Source organism: Humulus lupulus, chromosome 3 (assembly GCF_963169125.1).
Source record: "Humulus lupulus chromosome 3, drHumLupu1.1, whole genome shotgun sequence".
In the NCBI taxonomy this organism is placed as follows: domain Eukaryota; kingdom Viridiplantae; phylum Streptophyta; class Magnoliopsida; order Rosales; family Cannabaceae; genus Humulus; species Humulus lupulus.
In genome coordinates, this window is record NC_084795.1 from 222988845 (window position 1) to 223007963 (window position 19119).

General features: G+C 41.3%; 1 non-coding gene across 1 annotated transcript; it reads right to left on the reverse strand.

Annotated features, from left to right (window-relative positions):
- Positions 1–13856: 13856 nt before the first annotated feature.
- On the reverse strand, positions 13857–13963 carry LOC133828282 (small nucleolar RNA R71). The gene has a single exon (XR_009890910.1). It is a non-coding gene; the product is annotated as a small nucleolar RNA R71 (small nucleolar RNA).
- Between the last annotated feature and the right edge of the window lie 5156 nt (positions 13964–19119).

Consider the following 19119-nt stretch of genomic DNA (forward strand, 5'->3'; position numbering starts at 1 on the left):
GGTGACCTAAGTTTGACCGTCTGTTTGGGGGTAGTGTGCCGAGCTCATCTTCAAAGTAGTTCCCATCAACTCAATTAATTTCTTCCAGAAAGCACTTGTGAAAATTGGATCCATTTATGAGATTATAGTTCTAGGCATGCCATGAAGTCTAATGACCATGTGAGAAAACAAGTCAACCACTTTGGTAGCTGAATAATGATTCGGCAAGGCTCCAAAATGTGCATACTTGGTGAATCTATCAATAACCACCAAAATATTTGTTGCCCAATGAGAGTTAGGTAGTCCCACAATAAAATCCATAGCCAAATCCTCCCAAACTCTTTTCGGGATTTCAAGCAGTTGTAGAAGACCATAAGGTCTGTTGTTGAATATTTAATGGTTTGGCAAACCATACAAGTTTTGACCAATTTTTGAACATCCTTTCCCATGTCGTGTGATAAGCTTAAAAAATATACGCTTATTCATGACTTTTCTGGTTTGATTTGTGTTATCCCTCAAAATACGAGGATGACGCGGCGAATGAGAATGTGACACATGACATCACCAGTCAAGGGAAAACAACAAAGTATTAAGAAAAGACCGATGGGAAAAAAAAAGATAGGTCTAGGTCCTATAGGGAAATCGACCAAGCCTAACCCCCTAGGGGTGGTCGGCCTAACCCCTACCCCTAGAGGTGGTTGGCCTAAGCAGGCCCAAGAGCCCTAGGGGTGGTGGGCCCCAGTGTGTCCAAGAGCCCTAGGGGTGGTCGGCCTGACCCCAACCCCTAAGGTCATCGCCTTGACATGCTCAAGAACCACCTGGGTGTTCGGCCCACCCTATTCTTCATAGGATGGTCGACCTAAACCCCCAAGTACACTTCACTGAGAAATACTCACTCTCGTTCAAACTGAGATCAACAGGCCTAGCACCCAGAAGGTCATAGGCCTAGCACCCGCAGGATCAACAGGTCCAGTACCCAGAAGGTCACAGGCCTAGCACACAAGCTCAATTCATTGAGCCTAGCATGATACCAACAGAGACTTAACATCTTCCCATAGGTTTCTATTGTGCATTATCCACCACGATATAGAGAAACAACGAGAAGACCCACGATCTCAAAATCATGGGGAGGTGGACACGTATCTGAACCACCTGATAATCGTGTACCAAACCACGATCTCCAGTACTACTGATCATGTAATAGCCCCTGGGTACTATAAATAAAGGGCCCAGGACTTCATAAAGGAGATTTTTTGACTTTTCCCTAGGATCGCTTTTTCTGGAATTTTAAAGATCTGAAGAACATTTGGGGAGAAATTTTGGGCAAATTAGCAACGAGTGAATACTTTTGTTCATCAGTGTAATTGTTGAGTAATTCAATACTAAAAGCTAATTGGATTAGGTTATTACTATTCATTAGAACAGGACTGAACCACTATAAAATTTCTGTGTGTTTACTTAAGATAATTGTACTCTGTTGTTTATTCTATTTATTTCGTTCAAAAGGTGTCGTATACTATACATACGTCTGTTGGCCAATTTCACAGGTCAACATTTTGGTGCTTTCATTGAGAGTACAAAATCAAGAAATACACTTTCATCATTTTTACGATGCCTCCAAAATCCTGTCAGACCAAGAAGACTTCTCCCAGAGATGCCCCCACCCAAGATCCTAGAGATCCTATTAACAAACCTCAGGTGGAGGTTGGAGATCAACCCGATGCGGAAGATCCACATGATGCTCACCAGGAGGAGATGGTGCAATTTCTGGCAGGCAGGAGGCCTTTCCTACAGAAATTGCCCTTCAGAGGGCGACTATGTAATGACAACGACTGAAGATAGATGAGCAGGTCCAGAGAATAATCTAGAGGGAGCAGGAAGCTGACCGGAGACACCAAGAGACTGTTGTGGCCTTGGAGGTGGCTAATCAGTTAGCCCGAGCTAATGCTAAAGCTGCGACTCAGGCGGTGAGGGTGGCTCAGGCCAAAGCAGCAAGAATGCAAGAAAATAGTAATAGAGAGTCCCAGGGGAAGAGTAGGAACCCAAGGACACTCTCAGAACCACTTTCCCAGAGACAAGATGAAGAGGCACAGTCCAAGACTGCCTCCTCCATGACTAAGAAGAATAACACTTCATCTCGGAGTAGAAGTATTTCCAACCTGAAGGCCCCCTCCTAGGGAGACAGACGAAATAATGTAGGAGATGAGGGTCAGACATCTGAGAAGCGTGACAAGAATAGAAATGGCTGCTCAAAGTCTCAAAGTCATGTAGGAGGAGAGGCTCAGGGGAAGCACCGACAGGGGCAAGGCAGACCTACCACCACTATACCCTTAGTCTCGCAAGGGAAAGGAATCGATGAATAACACCAATACTGTGTTCGATAGGTTGGGGAAAGATGCGCAACCTCAATATTTGAGGGAGGTCATCAACAAGAAGACCAACGCTCAAGATGGGGTACCAAGGACATCTACCCCACCTACAGCAGCGATTCCAGCAGTGCAGGCTCAAATAGTTGCACTCGTTACGGCTGTTCAGGGTCTAACAAAGAAACCTTCAAATATCGAGCTGGCTCATAGAAGAGGGAGTCCTTTCAGTACCAATATCCAAGTTGCCCAACCACCACTGAAAGACAAGACCCCAAAACTTCCTACATACACTGGGAAGGAGGACCCAGTACGACACATTGGGAAGTTCGAGGATCAAATGGAGTTACTCGGTGTGGAGCATGATTATAGGTGCAGGGTATTCCCTACCACACTCTCTGACTCAGGTCAGGAATGGTATTGGAAATTCAAACATGGATCCATCACTTCCTAGGAGTAATTCAGGAAGGAATTCTACAAGGTCTTCAGTGCCGGGCGAATTCAACCAGTTTATGCCAATCAGTTAGCTGACATCAACCAAGGGAAAGATGAATCCCTGAAAGACTACATTCAAATATTCATGAGAGAGGCGAACCGAGCGTCCACGGTAGGAGATGAAGGGAAGTTCATTGCCTTCTCGGCAGGAATAATTTATCGTAGTCCCTTGTGGGATAGTATACATTGGAACCCTATCAATACCTTGCATGAGTTCCTGGTAAGAGTCGATAAATACATGAAGCTAGATGATGCTATCATGAAGGAGGAGAAAGGCATAAACCATCCAACCACTGTCAAGGCAGATAAAAATGGCGCAAACCCTCAGGGCGGCAGTGGGGAAACGGTAAGAAGAGGAATACCTCAGGGGCCGACCAGGGTGGGAAAAAGAAAGCTAAGTCAACACCTGCCAAAAAACAAGCTAAGCATCAACCCTACCAACCCATGTTCACCAATTATACCATCCTAACCACATCAAGGGCTGAGATTTAGTTCGCAACATACTAGGAGGTACCATACCAAAAGCCACCACCTTTGCGTTCAGAAGGAAAGAAGGACAAGAATAAGTTTTGTCGTTTCCATAATTATTATGGGCATGATATAAACAAGTGCAAACAATTGAAGGATGAGAAAGATTTTCTTCTCTGATCAGGAAACTCTCGTGGTACCGAGGCAAGACAAAAATACCAAGCAGGAATCCAGAATTCTGAAGGCAGAGGAGTCCACCATTGGAGCTGGCAGCTGTAGTCTTCACCCTAGATACCATATGTGGAGGGCCCCACAGAGCAGGCAATAGTAACAATGCTCATGAGCGATATGCAAGGACGCTCAGACATGAGGTAGAGGAGTCTTCCCAGTGTATGGCAGTCGAGGAGCAGTCTCCAAAATATCCAAAGTATGAAAGTGAAACTCTCACTTTATAGAGGATGATGCCAGGCACGTGAGGTACCCCCACAATGACCCTCTGGTCCTTACCATTCAAATCGCCAATGCTCGAGTGAAGCAATGTTTAGTGGATATGGGAAGCTCAGTAGAAATCATCTACAAATCATCCCTCAAGAAGATGAAGCTCATGGTCAAGGACCTGACACCGTGTTCCCAAGTGATATATGGGTTCATGGGAGAATGCCTAGCACCAGTAGGAAGTATCAAACTACCGGTCACGGTGGGGGATGCCCCCAGGCATGAGACTGTGATGACAGAGTTCTTGGTGGTAGATTTCTCATCAACTTACAATGTAGTGCTCGGGAGACCCCTCCTGATGGCGTTACATGTAGCAGTATCTATCTGGCATCTATCTTTGAAGTTCCCCACAAGCGCAGGGAAAGTGCGCACATGGTAACCAAAGGGAGGCACGAGAATGCTATAATGTGTCATTGGTCAAGGCAAAGAAAGGACCATGCGTAAACAACATGATAGTGACCTGTTGCAAAGAGAATGAAGGAACCGATGAGGTTGTCAACATGGAAGTTGACATTGAAAGAAACACTCTACAGGAGTCGGGGGATCCTTTTAACAGAGTTTTGTTATTATGGCAAGTTTCTCAAAGCGAGGGAAGCAACATTGATCCTCGCTTTGGGATGACATGATGGGAGTAGGACCAGTCGAAGATCTTGACGAAGTCCTACTAGATGAGGAGGACCCGACTAGAGTAATCAAAGTCGGGAAGGAGCTAAAGATGGAAATTAAGGCACGGTTGGTGGAATTTTTGAAGAAAAACTAGGATGTCTTTGCCTGGTCACATAAGGATATGGTTGGAATTTCTCCATCCGTGATAAGTCATGTCCTCAATGTACATAAGAACTACCCACCAGGAAACAAAAAAGGAGACTACTTGACAAAGACCGATCTCAAGCCCTGAAGGAGGAGGTCGAGCAGCTCAAGGAAAATGGTTTTATAAGGGAGGACTACTACCCAAATTGGGTATCAAACCCAGTGCTGGTCCCAAATCCAAACGGGAAGTGGAGAACATGCGTGGACTTCACAGATCTGAATAAGGCATGCCCGATAGACTGCTTCCCACTACCAAGAATAGACCAACTAGTCGATGCAACGGTAGGACATGAAATACTCTCATTCATGGATACGTATTCTGGGTATAATCAAATAAGTATGCACCCTCGCGACCAGGAACATACCACCTTCTGGATAGACAAGGCATTGTACTGTTGTAAGGTGATGCCATTCAGCTTGAAGAACACCGGAGCCACCTACCAGCGTTTAGTGAATGGCATGTTCCAAGACTTGATCTGAAAAAATATGGAGGTATACGTCGATGACATGTTGGTCAAGTCCTAAGAAGCTGGAGGGCATGTTCAAGACTTGGAGGAATGCTTTGCAATACTTAGAAAATATAGCATGAAGTTGAACCCTCTTAAGTGCTCGTTTGGAGTTAGTTCTGGTAAGTTTCTCGGATACATAGTCAATTCACGTGGAATCGAGGCTAACCCCGAGAAGATCAAAGCATTGATCGACATGAAGTCATCTACCACAATCAAAGAAGGGCAAAGCTTAACTGGGAGAGTTGCTGCCCTCAGTAGGTTCATATCAAAGTCTATAGACAAGTGTGTCCCTTTCTTTTACTTACCGAGGGGCAGCAAGAAGATCCAATGGACTGAGGAATGTGAGGAAGGTTTCCAAGCCCTGAAGGAACACTTCGCCCAACCTCCCATCCTAGCGAAGCCAATATATGGTGAAGCATTATTTATCTATTCGGCAATCACCGAGCATGCAATCAACGTTGCTTTGGTGAAGGAAGAGAATAGAGTACAACATCCTATATACTATATCAGTAAAAGGCTAGTAGGTGCAGAGTCTAGGTATCCCCCTCTTGAAAAACTAGCCCACTCTTTATTAATGGCCTCTCGAAAGCTGCATCCATATTTCCAAGCTCACTTGATCCGAGTCCAGACCAATCAACCGTTGAGATAGGTTCTTTAGAGACCAGAGGCCTCGGGACGATTACTCAAGTGGCCAGTGGAACTAGGAAAGTTAGATATCACTTATCATTTGAGGATGGTGATAAAAGGACAAGCATTGGCAGACTTCATAGTCGAATGCACCAACCTTGAAGACCTTTCCTACCAATCGAAGAATGGAGATACTGAGAAGAAAGGAGATACTCCTTTATGGAAGCTATATGTTGATGGAGCATCCAATGAGCACAACTCAGGCACAGGAATCATTCTGACCACTCTGGAAAATCACCGAATCCATTGTGCTCTTAGATTTGGATTCAATGCTTCAAACAATGAGGCTCCGTACGAGGCATTATTAGCAGGATTACGTTTGTCTCGAGATGTGCATGCACAGTTCCTGGAGATATTCAGCGATTCCCAGCTAGTGGTGTACCAGAAACTGGGGGAATATCAAGCCAAGGGAGTTACGATGGTGTAGTACTTGAACAAGGTGAAGGACTTGTTGGTGTAGTTTAAGAAATACTCAATTACACAAGTCTCGAGGGAGAAAATTGCCAACACTGATGTCTTAGCCAAGCTTGCCAGTGCCAAAGATGCGAACACTCTGAATGTCGTTCCTGTCAAATACTTGGCAGAGAAAAGCATAGTTGAGCAGGAGGCAAAAGTATTGTTTTTGAATTATTTGTGTAACAACCATTGTGCTTCAATGAATGAATGAATTTAATTTCTTAAGTTTCACTTAATTCTTTATATTTCTTTCAACGATGGACTTGTCCTTTAGACTTGTCAACCCCATCAGATCATGTTCGATTTCGTTCCTTGAGGGATCCATCGACCTATACTTTCCAAAATAGAGACAGGTCCTAGGACCTTGTCGTCAAGTTATCGGATCATGTTCAATTTGGTTCTTGAGGGGCCTATCATCCCATAAGATCCAAACAAGCGACTAGTCCAAGGACATTGTTGCCAAATTATGGATCATGTTCGATCTTGGTTCTTGAGAAGCCTATCAACCCATATGATCCAAACAAGAGACTGGTTTGAGGACATTGTTGCAAAAATATGGATCATGTTCGATCTTGGTTTTTGAGGAGCCTATCGACCTATACGATTCAAACGAGAGACATGTCCTAGGACCTTGTCGCCAAATTATGGATCATTTTCGATCTTGGTTCTTAAGGAGCCTATCGATTCATACGATCCAAACGAGATACTTGTTTGAGGACCTTGTCATCAACTCATTAGATCATGTTCGATCTTGGTTCTTGAGGAGCTTATCGACCCATATGATCCAAACGAGAGACATGTCCTAGGACCTTGTCGCCAAATTATTGGATCATGTTCAATCTAGGTTCTTGAGGAGCCTATTGACCCATACGATCCAAACAAGAGACTGGTCCTAGGACCTTGTTGCCAAATTAATGGATCGTGTTCGATCTTGGTTCTTGAGGAACCTATTGACCCATACGATCCAAACAAGAGACAGGGCCTAGGACCATGTTGCTAAATTTATGGATCACGTTCGATCTTGGTTCTTGAGGAACCTATCGACCCATACGATCAAAACAAGAGACAGGTCCTAGGACCTTGTTGCTAAAATTATGGATCACGTTCGATCCTGGTTATTGAGGAACCTATCGACCCATACGATCAAGAAAAGAGACAGGGTCGATGAATAGTCACCATTATTTGATCACGTTCAATCCTGGTTCTTGAGGAACCTATCGACCCATACGATCAAAAAACAAGAGACTGGTTCGAAGACCACTCGCCGTCATCGGATCATAATTAAATCTGTTCCTTGAGGGACCGATCGATAATTTGATCTAAGACTTGTTGCAGGCTTGATCATAATCAAATCGTTATAACGTGTACACGAGAGATTACATAGATCGTGATCGACACTTGCTACACAATCTGCATCCGTGTATAGGTATCATTACTACTGAGTATGAAACCATCACCTGATAGCCAATGAGGGACAGGCATTTGCTGCTTGCATCATTGAGTGAAAAAGATAGTACTATGTGTTTAAATGCTCGAAGAAAGGCATGGTTAAGTAGCAAGTGACCAAGGCTTTTAAACCGAGGATCACTTGGGGGGCATATAGTACATATCGATTGGGGTATACACGAGCAATGAGGGCATGACCTTAAGTACTAAGCAAGCTCAAGTTTTTCTAGGAGATTTTTTCAACATATGTTCAAAAATTGCAAAAATCCAAAACAAAAAAGGCATTGGTAGGGAGACTCCTAGCAAAGTCCTTTATAGGATGGTCAGCCAGATCTTCAACCCTGTAGGGTGGTCATCCTATCACCCATAGGATGGTCGACCTAGCCTGTTTTGTTCATGGTACTTGGTGAAGTATCATACTACTCATATTACCATGGTTGTTAGCATTAAAAACATAAAAGAGTAAGGTTAGTATGGCATGTGAAATACATGTATTTAGAGAATAATGATACCTGAACTAATGAGGGTTGTGAGTTGATATACTTAGTAAGCATTGGAAATAAAAAAATTCAATCAATACACTGAGTACTCATAACAAAAAAGCATAAAGCCATAGAATGTCATATGCAAGAATTGTCAAGTACAAGGTGCTCTACCAATGGCATGAAAGGAAAGACAGAATAAAAGACTAAAAGAAGACTAACTAGGGCGAGGAGTATCATCTGAAAGACCACCCTGAGCCTCGGTAGCCTCACGAGCCAGACACTTCCTAAGCTCCTTTGCTCGCGTCTTCTCAGGAAAGAAATCCAAGTTCAAATCTTTGTTGGACTTCCAAATCAAGTAAAAGCAAGAGAAAGCTGTCTCTGAATACCCCTCTCGAGCCTTGTCTCAAACAGCCTTGACCTCTTACTCCTTCTAGACAAGAGCATCCTTCCACAGTTGGTCCATGTCAACAATCATCTTCTCTTTCTCAGCTTCAGACTGTTGGATCTAATCAGCAAGTTTCCCCTCCATTTGGGTTATCTTGGGAGTCAACTCGGTTAATTCCTACTATTTGAGCTCCACGATACTACGGAGAGTGTTGATCTTTTAATCTTTTGAAGTAATGTCTGCATCCGTAGAGCGAAGAACTCACCTAAGGTCCATCACCTCATGGTGGACAGCTTCAAGCTTAGAATGAAAGTTGGATCAAAATAATTCGCCACGACCCAAAAGTATGGATGAAGAGGAAGTAGGGCAGCAGACTTGATGGCAAAGCATGTCTGTCAGAACCTGTGAATAGAATGTTCCTAAGGATGTGTAGCCTAGTGATGAGAGCCCTCGGTATGTTCTTTCAGAGAAGAAGAGTGATGGGGAACCCGACTAGTATCCCGATGCAAAGGGCGTTGTAAGGAGGCTCGCTGACTAAGTAGACTCTGCTGAGAAGAATCACTTCGCAGGGATGTTCCCTAAGAGCGACGTGAAGTACTATGCTGAGAAGAGATCTGCGAGGAGCCACGTGAGATGCCCTGAGTAATGTGTCTGGCAATATGAGGATCATCTTTAGAAGGTTGCCGAGTTGTCTGTTTTACTCTCGCCATTGGGAAATACCTTTTCAAGAAATCTTCCTCACTGAACAAGTATAAAATGGAGCAGGGGAGAATCCTTTTCACCCTTTCCAAGAACTCCTAGGGAGAACGCTCACTTACTGACTTATCTGATGAAGAGGAGTTGGACATCTGCAACAGAATAAAAATGAAGATTAAAGTTAGTAAATGAGCATAATGAAGCCAATAGCTGGGGGCATATCCATGAGGTGTAAAAATGAAGAAATCAGGAGAAAAATTCTATATAGATGGTCGGCCTAGTGAGCTTAAGCCTGGGTCGACCACCTTGAATCCATCAAATTACAAAGCCTGAAAAATGGGGCATATGTGGTCGGCCGACCACCCAAGGGATGCAATCCTCAGAAAAATGCCAGAGGACTGTTCAAGGCTCCAGAAAAAATAATTTATATAGTACAAGGAAGACCCCCAAAGAGATCAATTGAGCAGAGAAAAATTTATTTTTTAAGGTCCCGGGGGGTCGGCTTATGCTTGGGCCGACCACCCTAGATCCCTGGAAATCGCCCAAGGGTGTGGTGCTCGGCCCATGAGGGAATAGACATCCCTGGAAATCACTAGCAGCATAAGGAAACTCTAGGGGTGGTCAGCCCTAACCCTAATCCTAGACATTAAAATCACATAAGGAGAGAAACCCTGGAGGTGCTCGGCCCATAATGAAGCCCTAGGAGTGCTCGACCCATGAAGGCATATACATCCCTGGAAATCGCCTATTCTAGGGTTTGGAGTCCTAGAAATCGTCAGGCTAGTGAGGTGGTTGGCCTAAGATCTTACATCCCTGGAAATCACCCATCTAGTGTTTCATCTAAAGTCGTATTCGTTAGGGTTTGTAACCCTGGAAGCCGTCTAGGAATTTCACAAAGAAATCTTAACTTGATTCAAGTAAGTCAATTATTTTGGATAAAAAACAAAACAAAAGGATTCAGAAAAAAGTCCTCAAAGATTCAAAGTGTTTCTTCTAAATCTAAGCATATTTAAATTAAATGATGTAAGGATTATAAGAAAGTACTTACTAAAGATTTGAGTTTGATGAGGAATTGGAGAAATCAGGCTTGGAATTCGTTTGGGAGAGGCACATAGAGAAAGAATGAGAAGAAAGGCCCTACTTATAACCTCTCAGGCAGAAAAGATATTTTTAGGAATTCAAATTTCCTTGAAAAATATCTGGTATGGTTAAAATTTCAATTTCCTTGAAAAATATCTACATTTTTAGGAATTTAAAATTCCTTATAAAATATTTATATTTTTATGAAATCAAATTCCTTGAAAAAATATCTTATATTTTTAGGTATTAAATTTCCTTGAAAAATATTTTGTATTTTTAGGAATTAATATCCTTGAAAAATATATTATATTTTTAGGACGTCAAAGCTCCTTGAAAAATATGTTATATTTTTAGGATTCCAAATTTTCTTGAAAAATATATTAGATTTTTAGGAAATTAATTTTCCTTGAAAAACCTAATTATTTTTAGGAATTTCTAATTGTCCTTGAAAAATTCGTGTTGAGCAACTTATCGATAGTTAAAAAAGTACTATGTAATGTCTCGAGGGACTTGACTATTTAAGTACTGCTACGATATGTTTCTCAGGCCAGGAGTAAGTTTACCGTAATGTTGAAAACATTTCAATGAACTTGGGGGGTAAATGTTATCCCTAAAAAATATGAGGATGATGTGGAGAATGAGAAAGCGACACGTGACATCACCAATCAAGGAAAAACGACAAAGTATTGAGAAAAGACTGATGTGCAAAAAAAAAGATAGGTCCAGGACCTATAGGGAAATCGGCCAAGCCTAAACCTCCTAAGGGTGATCGGCCTGACCCCTACCCCAGGGGTGGTCAACCCCAGTGTGTCCAAGTGCCCTTAGGAGTGGTCGTCCTGACCCCCACCCAAGGGTGGTCGGCCCCAGTATGCCCAAGCACCCCTAGGGGTGGTCGACCTGACCCCAACCCCTAGGGTGGTCGGCCTGACATGCTCAAGAACCACCTGGGTGGTCGACCCACCCTATTCTTCATAGGGTGGTCGACCTAAACCCCAAGTACACTTCACCGAGAAATACTCACTCTCATTCAAAATGAGATCAACAGGCCTAGCACCCAGAAGGTCACGGGCCTAGCATCCAAAGGATCAACAGATCCAACACCCAGAAGGTCACAGGCCTAGCTCCCAAGCTTGGGTCGTCGGGCCTAGCGCCTGAGTCCTGTATACCAATAGAGACTTAACATCTTCCCAAAGGTTTCTATCGTGCATTATCCACCACGATCTAGAGAAACAACGAGAAGACACATGATCTCATAATCATGGGGAGGTGGACACGTATCTCCACTACCTGATAATCATGTACCAAACCACGATCTCCAGTACTACTGATCATGTAACAGCCCTTGGTAACTATAAATAAAGGACCTACGGCTTCATGAAGGGGACTATTTGACTTTTCCCTAGGATCGCCTTTTCTGGAATTTTTTAGATTTGAAGAAAATTTGGGGAGAAATTCTAGGCATATCAAAAACGAGTGAATACTTTTGTTCATCAGTGTAATTGTCGAGTGATTCAATACTAAAAGCTAAGTGGATTAGGTTATTACTGTTCATTAGAATAGGGTTGAACAACTATAAAATTTCTTTGTGTTTACTTAAGATAATTGTACTCTGTTATTTATTCTATTTATTTCGTTCAAAATGTGTCAAATACTGTACATACGACCATTGGTCAATTTCACAGGTCAACATTTTGGTTGTTTTTCTCAAGTGAAATTACGTATTTGATCTGTTTTTTGAACTTGTGTAGTTTGTCACTATAATTCTGATTAGTACACGAATTCTGATTAAAAATATGCGTAATTAGTCAAAATTGGCTATGTTTTGGAAATTCAGCACATGCGATATATCACCTATCTTGGTCGATATATTGCCACTTGAGGAATATGGATTTTTCCCAATGACAGAAGTGACAATAGAGACTTTGCGTTTATATCGAGAATATGGTGTAGACGATATATCGCAACATGGGAGGCGATATATCAACACGAGGGTATTTTTTCATGGAATTTTGTAGGGTTTTTTCGTGGAAATATGAAAGGATTTTTATAGACAAAACAAGGTGTGCTCTGGACGGCGAAAAGAGAGAACAGAGGAAGAATTCACTAGTTTTATTTCATCTTTTTATGCTTTTCAATTTTAGATTATTTTTATGCAATTATGTTTACCATTATGAACTGAATTCTTATTTAAAGTATTTTAATGTAGTGTTGGATATTCTTTTAATCTTTAATGCAATTTCTATAATTTCTTGAATCTATGATTATCTATTGTTCTTACATTTCATGCTTGTAATTGACTAGACATCTTTTGCATGATTTTTGTTTTAATTCAACATTTTAAAAGTGAGAATTGGAATAGCTATAGGCAATAGACATAGATTTCAATTTAGAACTAAAGTATCAAATTGGTTTGTGTGTCAATTAGGTTTCTATTCTTAATGCAGTTTATGTATAGAATTTATCACAGACATGTAGAAAATTCACAAGTAAACTAGATATTTTATATCTTAAAAGAGAATAGAATCGTCAATAGTAAACCTACTATAATCATAGTTAGAAGAATCATATTAACTGTATTATTGTTTGAACATAATTGAAGGCTGATGAAGTTAAAATGCTCTAGTATTTTATTCTATTAAATTTCGTTATTTAATTATGCTATTCTAGTTTATTGTTAGTTGTTAATTTTCATTCTATTTTCATTAGTCAAATAGAAATTAAAGTTCACTTTTGGTAATTAGTAGATCAATTCTCTGTGGGAACGATACTTTACTTCTATTATTATTACTTGCTTGACTGCGTACACTTGTTTCGAAGAAATTTCACAACAAGTTTTTGGCGCCACTGTCGGGGAATTGAAATTCTATTAATATAAAAATAGTTAATTTTTATTCTAATTTGGTAGTTTTTATTTCATTGTACTCATTTAGTTTGTTGCACTTTGCTATTTCAGGTAAATCTTTTGTATGCGACGAGAAGGGTCTGCCGATCTTTTGCCTGTGAATCCTGAAATTGAAAGATCTTGCAGAAAGAACGGAAGGAACAAGTGGTTGGAAGAATAAATGGCTTCCAACTAAAGAGACTGGGCCAATAACAATGATGGTCAAAATCCCATCGCTCAGGATAAAAAATGTACGAGCATTAAGAGATTATGTACTCCCCATTTTCACATCGGTGCACTCAAGCATTAGACCACCGATTGTCACTGTCAATAACTTTGAGATTAAACTGGCGATGATACAAATGGTCCAGACTTCTGTCCAGTTTGGGGGTCTCCCCCTTGAGGATCCTAACTTGCACATAGTGAACTTCCTTGAGCTATGTGCAACGTTCAAGTTTAATGGGGGTAAGCAATGATGCAATAAGGGGGAGATTGTTCCCTTTCTCAATCAAAGATAGAGCAAAAAGTTGTCTTATTTCTCTGCAAGCCAACTCAATTAATACATGGGAGGAGCTAGCTCAAAATTTTCTCTCCAAGTACTTTCCTCATGCAAAAGCTGCCAAGTTAAGGTGGGAAATCAATAACTTCTATCAGAATGAGGGAGAGTCTTTGTACGATGCTTGGGAAAGATTCAAAGACCTGCTCAGAAACTGCCCTCATCACGGTTTTGAGAAGTGGATGTTGGTCCACAATTTTTATAATGGTTTGTGCGGTACTACTCTCAATATCATAGATGCAGCAGCAGGTGGTGCTTTTATGAGTAAATGGGCTGATGAGGCCTATGAATTGTTATAGGGGATAGCCATGAACAATTATCAGTGACCTGCTGAACGAGACACCACACAAAGAAAAGTAGCCGGGGTACATGAATTAGATGTTATTATTGCTTTAACTGCTTAGGTTGCTTCATTGACTAGTTACAACAAAATAAGATCTCAACTCAAGGTTAGGCTATGCAGATGCAATTAGAGTGTGAATTGTGTGGGGGGTCTCATTTGTATGAACAGTGTACAATTGCCAACATGCATGGTAATATGCTAGTTGATCAGGCTCAGTTCAGGCAGTTGGTAATTTTCAGAGGTTGTATAACAATCTGTTCTCCAATTCATTCAATCTAGGGTGGAAAAACAATCCTAATATAAGATGGAGAAACAATCATGTGCCTCCAATTTAGTTTCAAACTCCCTTTCCACAAACCATGCCTCAAGTACAACCAGTAGCCTCTACACAGCAGACCAGGACACCAACTCTACAAGAAAAATAGAGTGAGTTAGAAGCTGCTCTTGTGACTCTTACCAAGAATCACGCGCATTTTATAACAGAAACCAGGTCTTCAATCAGAAACTTGGAAACACATGTAGGGCAGTTGTCAAATTTGCTTAATACCAGGCCTAAGGGAATCTTCCTAGTTCAACAGTAGTGAATATGAAAGAACAATGTAAGACAGTGACGTTAAGAAGTGGTAAGGCTTACAAAGGACCTAAAGCAGAGGTAGAGAATTCAAAAGCAGAAAAGGCAGAGTCTAGCTTTTAGAAGGTTACTGAAGACCTCCCCCCTAAAAATATAGCAGTAAACAACATTAGAGACCCCTACATCAAAATTCCATATCCACAAGGGTTGAGGAAGTCTAACTTGGACAAGCAGTTCTCCAAATTTCTTGAGGTATTGAAGAAGTTGCGTATTAATATTCCATTCGCTGAGGCATTAGAGAAGATGCCTTCTTATGTCAAATTTATGAAGGAGATTCTATCAAAGAAAAGAAGAATGGAAGAGTATGAGACTATAGCACTTACTGAAGAATGCAACACTATTTTACAGAGAAAACTTCCTCTGAAATTGAGAGATCCTGGTAGTTTTACTATTCCTTGCACCATTGGAAATTTTGAGTGCAAGCATGCCATATGTGATTTGGGGGCAAGCATTAATTTGATGTCATTATCTGTATTTTGCAGACTTGGTTTGGGGGAGGCTAGTCCTACTACAGTCACTTTGCAGCTTGAAGACAGCTCAGTTAGTCACCCTAGAGGTATTATAGAGGATATTCTTGTTAAAGTGGAAAACTTCATTATTCTGGCATATTTCATTGTGTCAGATATGGAGGAAGATGAAAATATTCCAATCATTCTTGGAAGGCCATTTTTAGCTACTAGGCAAGTTATGATGGATGTTCAGAAGGGTGAGCTGAATGTAACGCCCTACTACTAAGGGACCATTACACTGTGTATTTTAAATAGTGCTAAACTCGCTAAACGAGTCATTTGGCCATAACCGTGTAACTAAACGTGAATAATGGTTTAGGGTTAAATTTTTTATTCAAAAGGTACAACCGTTTTACTTAATGGCATGGAATCCCAAAATAACATTTAAAAGGTTAATTACAATTGAAAAGTTACAACCTGCCGACCTAAGCAGAAAAATAGTGTTTGACCCTAGTTCCTCTTTAAAACCTCATGTGTGGTGGTCGAGCAGCCGCATATGTACACATCGCCACCTAAGCTCTCCAACTCAACGATGGTCCAACTTTTTTTTCCCGTTACCTGCACAACAAAGCACCCGTAAGCCAAGGCTCAACAAGAAAACTTAACACATGCTCATAAGAAGTTAATAACATGTTACCAAATCATAATAAGCATGCCTAGAAGTAATAATCCTACTAATGCATGCAGACCATCCATATATATGACTACAGTGTCATAAGGGCCAATAGCCCAAGATATACGATCAATGAATCATATCGGGGTCCAATTCCCAAAGTATAGGATTATGGAATCATATTGCAGCTCAGTGCCCAAATACATGATTAATAAATCATCTGGCTCATGCCTTAGGATGTCGGACTAATCAGTCACCCCAGGTCCCTTTACCCTTTCCTCAATATACTCAGCCTTGGAGGTGGCCCAACGTACCTGGAGCTGTAGTTTTCTCACGACCAATAGGTCGGTAAAAAATATGATGCGCTCCTGGTTAGGCATAATCTTATTGACCAGTGCTCAGCGCGCTATTTCCATCCTTGACTAATAAGTCAATGCTTTACGAACAGCACTCAGCGTGCTAAGGCATTCCTTGACTAATAACTCAATGCTTTATGACTAGCACTCAATGTCCTAAGGTCATCCTTGACTAATAACTCAATGCTTTATGACCAGCACTCAACGTGCTAAGGTTGTCCTTGACTAATAAATCAATGCTTTATGACCAGCACTCAACGTGCTAAGGTCGTCCTTGACTAAAAAGTCAATGCTAGGGCCCAGCCCTAGGATATGAGACTAGTATGTCACCCCGGGCTCCATTGCCTTATCCTCTGTATAACCTGCCTTGGTGTTGGCCAGTGTACCTGGCGCTTTAGTTTTCCACGACTAATAAGTCGGTCAAGCGTATGATGCTTTCCTTGTTAATTGGGAGGATAAAAGGGTCTTTTGGTTTATTAAGGGGGGAAAACTGATAATCAGACTTTTGTTTTCTTAGACAAAAATAGAAGGTGTTAGAATTGTGAAGAAAGAAAAGGATGAAAACAGAGCACCTAACTGATCTCTCTCACTCTCTCTCACGAATTGTTATCTCTCTTGCCCTCTTTTGTGAATTTGAAGCTAAGAACTTCGAGAAATTCTAGGCTAAGTTCTGGGACTTCGATCCTTGAATTAAATGAAGGGGTATAGCTGGAATAAATTCTCAAATTAAGGTAAAGTTTAAGGTTGTGTTTTGAGATTTCTGAGTTTTGTTGAGGTTGATTCTGAACTTGAGTTTTGAATGGGAATGTAAGGAATTTAGCTTGGGGATTGGAGGAACTAATGTTGGAAGAGAAGTGAGGGAAAATTAGGGTTGGATTCTTCCATTAAAGATAATAATTTATGATTATAATCATATGGGTTTCTGGTTTTCAAATGAAGTTCTTGGGGGCTCGGGGGTCGATTCCACCACCTCGTTTGGTGGAATTGGGCTTCAAAAGAGCTTGGGATTGGTCCCGAGGTAGGGTTACGGGATTGAGTTTTAATGAGCATTCTACTTTACGGTTGTGACTAGGTGTACACTAGGGCTCGGATAGGATCGTGCTTGAGGATTGTCTCAATTAGCCAAGCACTCGGAATCAATGGTAAGAAAACTGCACCCGATTATGTGGTTATGTTGGGACTAAGAGTTCCCTATACTTGTATGTGATGTCATATGATGGTATTATGCCATGGGGGACATAAGATAAATGACCAAAGAGTGCCGGAATCAATACTTATGCGCAGGACACAGCTCGGCCACTGGTAGCTGAGGTTAATTGTTTAATCACTGAGTTCGGCCTAAGCGAGCCAAAGTTAGTGGGATAAATAGAGGGTGCGGCCTAAGGGTGTCGACCCTGGATACTGTGTGATATGTTTATTGTTATTAATCTGATGGTTATGGCATGTTTATTACCTGGATGATCGATTATTGGTTTACATATTTATATCACTGATTATGTGAACAATGTGGTCTGTTGAGTATCTGATTGTTGATTTGTGAACTATCTGACTATTGACTATTTATTATGCTCTGTAATATGATTTTCTTATTGGGCCTTGGCTCATGGGTGCTACGTGGTGCAGGTTAAGGCAAGAGCATGGTGGACCAGTCTTGAGTTGGAGAACTCTGGGGTAGAATGGACATAGTCAGCTGATCAGCCGCCACGGTCGAGGGTTGGTACAGGGACAGGAGAACCTAAAGTGCCTATTTTTCCATTAGAGTGACTTGTGGTTGTACATAAACTCTGAAATTTTTGTAAACTATCCTTTAAAACCTATTTTTGGATCCCATGTATTAAACGCTTAATTTAATGAGAAATTTCGTGTTTATGGCCAAAATCTTTTAACCCTAGTTCAATAATGGTTTAGTGACACATTTTCAACTAAATGACTTGATTAGCAAGTCTTGCATCTTTATTAACACACAGTGTAACGATCTTGGTTATCCAGGGTGTTCAAAGATTACTTAAATTAGTTTGTGATTGTATTCATTGACGACATCCTGGTTTACTCTCGTTCAGAGGCAGAGCACGAGAAACACCTCCGATTGGTATTGCAAAGGTTGAGGGAGCACATGATATATGCTAAGTTTAAGAGGTGTGAGATTTTGCTACCGTAGGTGACGTTCCATGGAAAAACTGTTAGTGGATACGAGATTAAGGTAGATCCGACCAAGGTAGAAGTAGTTAGAGATAGGCCAAGGCCAAGGCCAAGGCCAAGGCCAAGGAATGCCTCATAGGTTTGTAGTTTCCTTGGGTTAGTAGGATATTACAGACACGTGGAAGGGTTTTCAAAGATTGCCACACCATTGACTGAGTTGACCCAGAAGAATCTGAAGTTCTAATGGTTAGACAAATGTGAGGGTAGTTTCCAGGAACTGAAGCGTTGATTGATTACAGCCCCAGTGCTGAGTCTTCCTTCAGATGGGGACAAAGTCGTGGTATACTGTGACGTATCGAGAATGGGCTTAAGATGTGTGTTAATGTAGAGTGGAAGGTTATTGCCAATGCATTGTGACAGTTGAAGGAATATGAGCAACGGTACCCTACCCAAGATTTGGAGCTAGCGGCGGTGGTATTCGCACTGAAAGTGTGGCGACACTACTTGTATGGGAAGAAGTGCGAGATATACACCGATCACAAAAGTTTAAAGTATTTCTTTACATAGAAGGTCCTAAATATAAGACAGAGGCGTTGGCTAGAGTTGGTAAAGGATTATGACTGTGATATCCTTCATCACCTTGGGAAAGCCAATGTAGTTGAAGATGCTTTGAGCCTCAGGGGCCCAGGACAGTTGTTAAACTCGAAGCAAATATCGAAGGAACTAGTAGAAGATAT